This window comes from Phaenicophaeus curvirostris, chromosome 2 (genome assembly GCF_032191515.1).
Source record: "Phaenicophaeus curvirostris isolate KB17595 chromosome 2, BPBGC_Pcur_1.0, whole genome shotgun sequence".
Taxonomy (NCBI): domain Eukaryota; kingdom Metazoa; phylum Chordata; class Aves; order Cuculiformes; family Cuculidae; genus Phaenicophaeus; species Phaenicophaeus curvirostris.
The window spans coordinates 5,990,204-5,999,227 of record NC_091393.1 but is presented as its reverse complement, the minus strand read 5'-3'; the positions used below and the strand labels follow the sequence as shown (position 1 = coordinate 5,999,227).

The 9,024-nt window shown below is 42.5% G+C and overlaps 1 protein-coding gene across 1 annotated transcript in view; it reads left to right on the top strand.

Moving 5' to 3' along the window:
• Window positions 1-3,599: 3,599 nt before the first annotated feature.
• The window catches only part of FUT9 (fucosyltransferase 9), a 96,027-nt gene continuing 90,602 nt past the window's right edge, over window positions 3,600-9,024 (top strand). The window contains exon 1 of the mRNA XM_069851174.1: window positions 3,600-3,709. The gene's annotated coding sequence lies outside the window, so the exon portion shown is untranslated. The remainder of the gene's footprint in view (window positions 3,710-9,024) is intronic.

Genomic DNA, 9,024 nt, shown 5'->3' with positions numbered 1-9,024 from the left:
TGTTTAGATTGTTTAACTCAGAGTAAATCAGATAAAGCATGCAATATCTTGTTTCCACAAGATTAAGATTTTCTTACTATGACAGAATTGCTGCTACTCTAAACTACTGTAGGAAAAACTTTAAATCACTCCTTGTGAAGATACAGCCCTTAGTGAACAATTCTGTTGATGGTACACAGAACAGATTAGAGCTTGCAGCGTAGCTGTATTGACTTGGTAATACTACCTAATGTTCAAAGAAATTGATACATTCTTTGTTTCTAAAATCACCAGATTTAATACTGAATTAATAGAGAAATGAATCTGTTGATGTATTTATGTTTCTTTTTTCCTGCATTAAGTTTCATTTTAGTACAACACTGCCAGACTATACATATGAAGTGTCAATGATATAATGCTGGTGTATAAGATAGGAGCTAAGGCAGGAGAATCCATAATTAGATTTTTCTCAGTACATCTATCTTTGTTTATCCAAGAGGCCAAAGTCATTATTATTTACTCAAAACTCTCCTTGGAGAGTAGAACAGTAAAGATTTACTGCATATTATGAGACTCTGTAAGACTACTAAATGGGTCTAGAACTACTCTCTTCAGCCAGCATTTCACGGGACAACTCTTCTCAGGGAGCCCCAAACCCTAACCTTAATGCTAACCCTAACTCTCTTCACAGAGATATTCCCACAGAGAGTTGGCTGCGTACAGTTGTCCTGCAGAGAGTTGTTCTGCAGAGAATGCTCTGATGCACAGAATTTGTTGCTGAGAGTTGTCTTCTTCCATATGAAACCTCCCCAGTTCAATTATTTGTCCCTTTTACATTTGGTCAAAATAGGAGTAAATTATACCAGCATCTATATGTTTGGATTTCTATATTCCAGTATAGAAGATATTTTAGTAAGTGATTTATTTTATTTTCTTTAAAATAGAGGTATTAGCAGGTGCTATAAATGTGCCTAAGAATGGAGACTTAAACCACTCAGATATCAGAGTTAAATGAGTTCAACCTGCTGTAAAGTATAAACTGAGAACACACAGTACTTTTAACAGATTCAGATATTAGTAATATTTTGTGTTATTTTTAGTCTTAATCATATCCAAAGCCTCAGCCTGAGTTCAGCTCTCACTCTACCACAGAATTCCTGTCTGAATCTAGGATCCTACTCCTCATCCTACAACCCTGCAAACTGCAACGGGCCACTGCGCTCATCAAGGTCATTAAGGCTGATTGCACAGCACCAGGTACTAGCATTAGTCAATCCAGCTGTAGAATCAGGGCCAAGTTTAAGGCAAGCCATAACTAATGAACGTCAAGAACAGTAAACCAAAGGATGATGGATTTTTAAATGATGCAGTTAACCCCCAAGCCAACAATCAATTACAAATAGGAAAATGCACACAGGATTCCCATGAGAGCGGGTTCTGGATCCTCCCAAATGAATGGAGATGAAAAGAGAAGTCCTGCCTCTGCAGATGCTGGTGGGACTAACTTTATGGAAACATCATCAGTAGCACAGCACACAACTCAGTACCGCATGTCAGATTTTATTAAGTGCCTAAACATTCCTACTTTAGAAGCATACCTGACAGAAATGTTCAAACCATGTTAGGTAAAAAATAAATCCTTAGGGGTTTTTACATGATTTTGATAGATATCCACTTTTGGGGTCGGGGAGCTATCTGAGGGGGGAGAGGTTGTTGCCTTTCAGTTTAATTTTTAATTTTTTTTCTGTTTCTTTTGACCTTTACAACATCCTGCTGTAAAAAAAAATAGTCTCTACTTTTTTTTACTTTTAAAATGTCTATTAACGTCCAAATATTTCCTAATATGCAGATTAAACCTTTTATCAAACTGTGCCTTCTGAAAATATTTTGGAATCTTCAGAAAACAGCCCACATATGTTTTGAGTCTAAGGTAGCAAGCTCAGCAGCCAGCTTTTGCAAATGCAATATTTGTGACAATGGTGTAATCACAAAAGGCTTGCATTTTCTCTCCAATGAGAAAAAAAATGTTTAGCCCTCTCACACATGAGTTTTATATAAGAGATGCAACCTCATATCTAAGAATTTACCAGTTCACCTCAATGGCTCTGAAATGTAATGGCTAATGTTTGCATTCTTCATGAACAAAATGCTCCTGCAGTTTAAAACAAGAAAAATCTTGATAAATCCTTGTACACAAATATAGATCCATGTACATATACATAAAAAGCATGTGAGAATCTGAAGTGAGCCCTGTAATTTTCTTGAAAAATTGATTTATTTTCAAAAAAATCATTTTGGTGAAGGAAAAATTTTCTGTGGGCATATGCGTGCTTCCATTGATGCAGACAAAAGTTTTACTCAGAACTAAGAGAGATGAAGTCATACATCTGAGAACAAACAGGACCTCAACAGTTCATTTCCTATTCTGAATATCAGAGAAAAAGTGTTTACCCTCAGTCTCCCATTTCTTAGGAATCACTATAACTACCAGTCTTGGTTGTCTTTACTGGAGCTGTTCATCAGCAGCTACATAACAAGAGAAGGGAGAGACCAAATAAAAACCAACCAAAAAAAAATAAAAAACCCGAACAAAAATAAACTGCATTAAATACACTAAAGCCCCAGACTAAAGCCCTGTAGTAGCGATATTAAAAAATATAAGCCAATTTCTGTGATGATCACACGAGATAAGCTCTTGTTTAAGATGTCTTTATCTATGCAGAGCCTACACCATTCCCACTGCCAGGTTCCTTTTCCATTCCCTGACTTCTGTCTCTCTCAATAGCCTAGAGCCCCTGCTGGAGAAGGCAGGAAGGGGGTGGGGGGAACAAGTACAGTGGAAATAACAGAAATCTACAAGTTGAAGAGTTGCTCAAATCTAATACCAGGACTGAGACCAGAAAAGAGAAAAACACTGAAAGACGTTTGCTGAGAACTTTCTTGTAAGCAGTGACGGCTCAAAATGGAACATTTGAGTTCTTGTTCCTACTGGCTTTACAGATGCCCCAAATTTGACCTAATAATTTTGCAATGTCCTTTCTTTGCCTCCCCTTGCCTACTGTATTTGGTGGATTGGTTGAGCCTATGGAGATAAGAAGACATCCTCTAACTCACCATCCTCTAAACTACAGCCTCTAAAGCTGTACCCTGCCTTTTAGTACATGTTTTTGCCAAAAGCAGAATCAGGTCCCTGAACTTCTCTCAACAACTTTATGAAAAAGGTGCACATCTTAGTAATTTTTCCTTTCCCCAAGGAGTCCTTACTAGCTTTTCCTAGAACAGTGGCACTCAGAAACACCTTCAGGCCAACAGTGAGCTCACAGTGGTTTGAACCAACTCCCACTATGGACAAAGAAATATTTGTATTCGTTTTAGCAAACTTTGTGTCAGGCCTGTCTTTTGGAATAAACTTGTTATGAGATCAGACCGATTCTCTAAGTGGCTGTAGCGCTTACAGCAAATCAGCAGTTTGAAATGTGGAGCTACGTGGAAACCTACCCAATCTCTCCCTTCCCTGGTTTCACAAGTGGGAGCTGCTGATACCTGCAGAGCTCCTGGTACAAGGCAGAGCAGAAAAGCATGGTAAGTTAATAATCCACAAGCCATTCAGAAACGCCTAGGACAGAGACACTGACACCCGGGAATCATATGTCTGCATTGAGCATCTAGTAAATACTTGAAGAGCCGACTAGAAATGCACAGATGAACCTCTGAAACAACTACCTGGCAGGTAAGGCTACTATCGTACTCTAATAAATAATGCTGTGTTCTCATCATCACTCTGTCTTTTCCCCAAATGTACCCGCAGCACTCCATCAACATTATATAATGCAGGGAGAGTTCAAAGCAAGGGTAAAGAATTGAAAGCCAGCTTTCAGTGTGCTTGTTTATTTGACATACTTGATTTAGGGGTCTCCGGTTTACACAACGCACTTTGAACTGTTTTTTTCTTTTATTTCTAATGTTAAAATAATTACTCTTGATCCTAAATAAACATCTGGGAAGTCCTTTAGGTTTGGGACTGCTTTCAGAACTATTCCCACATATGGTTTAATTCTCGTACAGTCAACTATTATCATCCTCTAGAGGTTTTCCTCTTGTTTACCGCCTTTTTTTTTTCCCTAGAGCAGCACGGTTTTGTTAAAAAAAAAAAAAAAATAAATAAAAGAGGAGAGAGAAGAGGGAAAAGCAGGACAGGCGCTTTTTCCCTGCGGGTTGTGGGGAGCGAGGGAGGGATGCTGGGCATCTCCTGCCCTTCAGAGGAGCAGGTGGCCTCTCCCGGTGGGGCAGCAGCGCGGCCCCGGGGGGCGTCAGGAGGGAGGGAAGGAGAGATAACGGGGGGATGGAAAGATGGAGGAGTGGAGGAGCGGGAGGACGAGGGATGGAGGAAGGATGGGATGATTAAAACGAGAGCTGGGAGGGGAAAAGGGCCGAGGGACTGAGGGGCTGCGGGCGCCCGCGCTGCCCGACCGCTCCCGCTCCGCCGCGCGCCCCCGCTCCGCTCCCCCCCCCCCCCCCCGCCCCCCTCCCCTTCCCTCCGCGCGTGCCCGGGGCCGCCGTTCCTTCGCATCCTCCTCCGGCGGCGGCGGCGGCGGCAGCGCCGGGGATGGGCAGCGAGAGCGCGCCCAGGAGCAGCCCGGGCCCCGCCGCTCCCCGCTGCTCCTCCTGCCCCGCAGCCCCCCGCGCCCCGGGGGCAGCGCCGCGGCCGCGACACCCGCAGCCCCCGCCTCGGACGGGTGAGTCGCCGGGCCCTGCCTCCCCGGCCCCAAAAAAAGGCACCTGCCGTGCATCGCCTCCCTTCTTCCCTCCCTCCCTCCCTCCCTCCCGCCTGCCGCACCGGAGCTGCCCCGGGGGGACGGCGGGGACCGCACCGCGCTCCCGTGGGAACGGCAGCTCCCAGCCCGGGGGAGCCCCGGGGAGCGGCGGGGGTGTCCCCGCGGGGGGGGAGGGGGGGACAGCAGGGGTGTCCCTGCAGGGGGGCTGGGGCGTACACAGCAGGGATGCCCTTGCGGGGTCGGGGGAGGCAGGCAGGGGTGTCCCCGCGGCCCCTCGGGGCAGGGGCTGCTCCCCGTTCCCACGCGGGTCTCGCACACGGACACCCCGACAGCCCCGCTCTGCCCACGGGAGCCGGGAGCCCCTTGAGCTTTCTTGCTCCCGGGGGAGCGGCTCGGAGCAAGGGGGCAGCGCCTTAACTTTGGGAAAAGGCGTTTTGAAGGTGGGGTGGACCCGTCTGGGAAGAGCTGGCCGCTACCCCGCAGTCATCCCCCTGGGAGAGGGATGGAGGAGGGTCTCAGTCCCCATCCCGGGGCCCGCTGGAGCTCGGCCCTTCCCGCGGGGGATGGAGAGCGGCTGCGGGGAGGACTCGGAGCTCAAATGGACTTTCATGACGCCCCTCCTCAAAAAAAAAAAAATAATTAAATAAAGCTGGGGGCTGTGGGGAGAACAAGTCTCCCGTTCGTTTCGCTTTTGCTGCCCAGAGTGCGAATGATGGGATGCTCTGGCGTTTTCTGGGTTTTACGTGTCATAATGCACAAGGTTGGTTGTAGGTAGAGTAGTAACTGTCTGTATCCCAAAGTTCCCCGTCAAAGGGTTGTTATGGCAGCAGCGCTTCTCTCTCCTTTCATGTAGCATCTCTGGCTCCGAGTAACGTTAAAGACCTGCAATCTGCCTTTATTAAAAAAAAAAAAAAATTGAAGAAAAAAGCAACCCTTTTCTCTTTGCCCAATAGCCAACAAGTACTAATATAAGATTCACACTAAATCTTCACTCCCTTCTCCAGAAGCTGGTGCTGTGATAACACTTAAGACTAAAGGAGGCTAGGGAAAAATGTCGTATTTTTTCCACAATTCCTGCTTTTTGTTAAATTTTGTTGGAGTCTTGTGTTTTCATTGCTTTTTTTTTTCATGTGTTTCACTTGCACACACAAAATTTGTGGAAAGTGAAAGCTACTAATTCTGTAGATTTATCTTTTCTATACAATTTACAGGATAATGACTTTTCTTCTTGCAGTACAGAGAGGAATCAGTGTGAAACTCATCAGAAAGGCTTCATCACATCTTAACTGCCACAGCTGGTGGCAGTCTGAAACAATAAAATTTGAAGGTTATTATGGAAACAAGTTTCTCTCTTGCCTGTAATGGTCAGCTTGCTCTCAATCAAACCACAAATAATTGTAAGGAAAATGCTCCGATTCTGATTTTAGTCAGTAGTGGTATTTGGAGAGTCTTTAAAGTGTGAAGCCATTGATAAGAATGGATGTTAAAAACATGGGTAGGTAGAGGGGTATATTATTCTGTAGTTCTATCCTGCATTTGCTCAGGTACTGTTTGTTGTCTTCAACTGGAGTTTGCCTGAATAGAGATTCAGCAGTAAATGATAAGGATAGATGGATTTTGTCCTGGAAGCTTCCACATCTTTATTTCCAGCAGTATATTTGCAGACTGATATTGATACTGCAGGATAAAATGTTACTGAATTGTGATACCTTGTTTCCAATTGTATATTTTGAAATAAGTTTTGCTTATCAGTAGGAAAGCAAAGACCAGTGTGCAACTGTTCATTTAATAATGAAAAAATGCTGTCCCAAGATGATTCACATGTTGAAACAGACTAGGTTCAGGTTAAAGAGGTGAACCAAAATATTGTAGTGTAATTGATCCGTAACTAATTTCCATTGCTTAGAGTGAAAAGAGGCACTCTTGTCACTTTTGAATTGGAATAGAGAGATGTTAGAAGAGAGACGAAGAACAGCAAAATAAATATATTTAATGACAAACGGAAGTCTTGAATAAATCTCAGATATGTCTGAGGGAATACAAGCATGTTTCTTGGTATAACTGCGGTCATGATTCTGAACCTAGCTAAATCAGTATTAGATTCTCCCCAGGCACTGCTGTGAGCAGAATCAAAGACATCTCTGCTAAACCTTTTTGAGGAACCAGGACATGAAAGATCATTTGTATTTTTCTCCATTGCCATAGCTGGAAGGATTAATTTAGTGTCTTGTATGGAATATTCCATGCTTTACCCTTCCAAGCTGTACACAAGCCTATGGTTCTTACCTGCCCAGACAGCTCAGCTGAAATAATTCTTGTGAAAATGAACACTGTATGTAAAGCTATGGGTAGTTTTATTGGGCCCAACTAGTTAAATAATAATCATGTTCTCTGAAAAAATTGTTTAACTTTGGATGTTATTTTCATAACTGATATCTCTAAAATTTCATTTTAGGTGGTGGGAAAAACATGTCTCTTAAAATGATATTATTTGTTTTATGTTTCTGGTGTGAAAGGACTAGCTGAATTTAATCAAGCTGGAGAGCAGATGTTTCCAACTTTAGTGATTTAAAAATATCCTTAGTGATTTAAAAATAGCCTTAAACTGTAGTGAAGAAAAGGCAAATTTGGTCACTCTGAAAAGCATTATAGCTGAAGTTATTTGACAGAAACAAACCAACAGATTGCACTTATTTAACGTCAAACAGAGGTAACACGGAACAAAGAAGAAAGCTGGCAGGACTGAGTTGTTGTAGAAAAATACACAGTATGAACTCTGAAAGACTATTGCAAAAATTACCCAACAGGGTCCAGTTTTAAGGGTCTGACTCCCTTATGGGAGTTGAATGGACAAAGCACCACTGACTTCAGTAGCATTAATGACTGAAGCTTATTCTAAGAGAAAGGATGGGTAAAGATAATGAAGTTAAGTACCACAAGCATTCTGACAGATAGTTACTAAAACTAGATTGGAAATGTATGAGTTTTCTTCGGTTAGGAGGAAGTCTTGGCTCCACCAAAACTGACTTGGATTCTTGCCATCAGCTTCACTGGGGCCAAAATATCGCCCTGAGAATTATGTTTCAAGTGACTTTTGAAATATGTTGTGTGTTATATTTAATCTGATTTTAATTTGTGTGATATTCTATTAAAATGAGGTTACCTTTGCCAAGCTTATTAACTAGTTATTAGCAATCATTTCCCTTTCCTTTTACATTTTTTTAAAAGTCAGTTTTTCAGAAATGGTGAAAAATACTGAATAGTCTTCCTGTAAGAGTGCACTCATAAGCTGAATAATTCAAAGCCTGTACTGTCATTGTGCAATCAGATTTTTAATATGATGCTGTCAAAGTCATAAAAAACCCCAAATCAAATGTGACATCACAGAAGACAGTGTATGTAGCTGACATGACATCCAAATGTTTTAATTTCCCCACTTTACATTTGGTGGTTAATGAAGACAAAATTTTTTTTCTTTCTTCTGGGGAAGCTGCAAATACAACATATTTTATGTATATTTTCTTAAAAAGAGAAATACCTCTTGTGAAGAAAAGCCCCTAATGCAAAGGAAGCAAAATCATAAAGGCCTCCACTGGGAAGCATAGAACTGAGGTGATTTGTAGCTGATGAGAAAAGCTATTGTCAGATAGATTTTCAAGAATATGGTAGGTATGATCTTGGCAAAGGACAATTTATTAGCTGTTCTTAACTAAGCATGTACCTCTGTAAAAAAAGAGACTAATGCACTTTTGCCCACAGAAAACAGTCATTTCTGGGATGCCTTTCTACTGGTTTTCCTCCTCAATTAAGTACATTTAATGTTAATGAAAACCACGAGATTGTTAGAGATGGAAAATGGAACTGTACCCAGCATTTGTGGAGCATAGAAAGCAGCAGTGCAATGTGGTGGCCTCACACTGAGCTCCTATTTCAGAATAACTTGGCTGGGTACTCAACATGGAGAAAATGAGATCTTCCAAGCAGCTGAGGACCTCTTTGCTCCTAGTGGTCAAGGTACTGAGGAAATTTGCCTGGAATGGGATTTTATTTGTTAGCCTCAGCCTCTGCCATCCTCAAAGAAACCAGCCCCGGTTGTGGCTCCATGGGGACCTGGCCAGATCTTGCAAGCAGCTCAGTATTATTAGAACCAGTGCTTTTGAGAGTGCCGAGTGTGTCTTCAAGATCCTCTAAGAAATGGAGTGAAATAACTAGTTCATTTCACACAGGCCACAAACCGGCTTTCAAATTGCAATGATTTTCCGTCACTACT